Consider the following 2,533-nt stretch of genomic DNA (forward strand, 5'->3'; position numbering starts at 1 on the left):
GGGGAGCCCGCGTCCGGCGCCCGAGGCCCATCTGGATCGCGCCGCCCGCGCCGTCCTCCTCCTCCCGCGCGTCGCCCGAGCCGCCCGCTCCAGTCGCCGCATTCTCCGCCACGCCGCCGCGGTTCCCGACGCCGGCGAGCTCCGCCACTGCGCCGGACTTCACCACCACGCCGCCAGTCCACGCCGGCACCGCGCCCGACCACCGCCGTCGCCGCACCGTCCTCCTCTCGCCGGATCCGACCCCGGCTACCTCCTCCTCGGCGCCCTCGTCCTCTCCGGCGGCTCCAAGTCCAACTCCGGCACCGACGAACCTCGTAACCCGCGCCGGATGCAGATATGAGAATCTCGGGTTGACTTTTTCGTCCCTAACCCTAACTTTTGTGCATACTTTGACATGCCATAACTCCCTCATCGTACCTCCGATTCGCGCGTGTAGCATATCAAAATGTTCACGTCGACGAGTACATCATTTCATCTCATTCCATCTTTTTCATTTGAGCTCATCTTGACGCCCAAAATGCTGTTGGAAGAGGGCTATGTGATGATTGTTTCAGATCTGTTTCAGCAAATGCACTTTTGTCATTTTTGCCATGATTAATGTGTGCATGTTATGATCCTGAGCTATACATGTGTTTTGATGTATGCCATGCCATCTTTACAGGGGTGTATGCCATGTATTTTTGTGATCTTTGTGGTGACTAGCACAAGCATGCAAAGTAGCTTACTCAATGATGCTGATTTCAGGGACTTAGTTTTTCACTAAGTCCTTGCCATGTCCTTATTTTTATGCCATATGTTCATGTTGTTTCCTAGTGATCCTTGCCCCTTTTGAGCATGATCAGTAAGGATGTTTTGTAGATATGGTTGTGCTCTATCCATCCATGTCTTTGTTTGCAATTATGGAGCAACCTAGCTTGACTCAATCGAGCTCTACTTTTGCTATAAAATGTTCCTGGCAGATTGTTAACATGTTTAGCAATTTTGCCGAGCTTGTTGTTGTTGATCCGTGCATGCTATGTTATTGCTTTTGCCATGTCTAGTTTCTATGCCATGTCTATTTTCTGGGTGTATGCTTAGTTTGTCATGCAATGCCTCATAGTGAGTGCATCGAGCTCGTAAATATGCCTACTCGTTATCTGTTTTGCCATGCTCCAGTTTTTCACTGAGTCTGAATCTGTTTATGTTTTTGCAATGTTCACATGCTTGCAATTGTATTTTCTGATCCCTTTTGTCTCATGGTCACTAAGGAACTTTTGTTGTATGCTTTGAGTGGATTCATGCCATGCCTTGCTTTGCCATGATAAGTTCCTGTAGCATGTAGTTATCATGCTCTAAACATTGCTTCCTGATGATAAATTCCTGACTTGCTATTAATTTCACCAAGTCTGAAACCTGTTATCTTTTGCACTTTTGCCATGCTTGTTTGAGCTTGCTATTGAGTGAATTAGCCATAGCTCAGTGTTCATCTTTTGTCAAGAATTATGAGTGGATCCCTGCCATGTATTTTGTTGTCATGTTTGAGTGTAGTAGTGTATTTATCTTGATGCATTTTGAAGGCTACTTGCTGTTAATCGCAGACCGGTGCCATATTTGTTTTGCTTGCCATTTCCAAACCGTGCATCCGATTTCGGTGATCTTTATATCGATTTCAACCAAAATCACCTCACCTTTCCAGTGGCACTCTTGGATTTCCAAGTTGAGGCCAGGTCCAATCATTCCTTTGCAAATCATGCATATGCATCACATATCGCATCCAGCATAACATACCATGTTTGCATCATGTTGCTTGAGCATTGCACGTGGTTGATTGTGTTCCTTTTTGCTTGTTGTTCTTGCTTGGGTAGATCCGGGAGACGAGTACATGATCGAGGAGCCCGTTGAGTACGCTTACGAGGATTAAGGCAACTCTGAGAACTTTGCAGGCAAGATGACCATACCCTCGAAATCACTTCTATCTTTGCTTTATAGATGCTCACTCTTTTGCTATGCCTATGCTGCGATACCTACCACTTGCTTATCATGCCTCCCATATTGTCGGATTTCGGGTTCCGGCAGACCCTTGAGGTTCGAACACTGGGGTGCGCGTGGAGATTTCGCCTTCTACCTACCTGCACCCCACCACCATGCTAAGATCTAAGCTATGGAAAGAACAGCACAAGAGACACAGGGTTTATACTAGTTCGGGCCACCATTGTGGTGTAATACCCTACTCTAGTTTGTGGTGTGGTGGATTGCCTCTTGGGCTGATGATGATGAGCAATACAAGGAAGAACAGCCTCGCGAGGGTCTGTTCTTGGCTGGGGGATGAACTGCTAGGAGGAGTTTAGTCACCCTTCTCTCTCTCTCTGCGTGATGCTACTCGATTCGATCCCAGCTTGTTTCTGGATTGGCCGATCCTCTCTTCCCTGGGGGTGGCTAGTCCTATTTATAGGCAAAGGCCCTGGGCCTCTTCTCAAATATTGAGCGGAAAGGGCGCCAACAATTGGCCATTTTGAAGGGGAACATCTGGTACACTTATCCTGACTAAAGTTGG

Source organism: Triticum dicoccoides, chromosome 2A (assembly GCF_002162155.2).
Source record: "Triticum dicoccoides isolate Atlit2015 ecotype Zavitan chromosome 2A, WEW_v2.0, whole genome shotgun sequence".
Lineage (NCBI taxonomy): Eukaryota > Viridiplantae > Streptophyta > Magnoliopsida > Poales > Poaceae > Triticum > Triticum dicoccoides.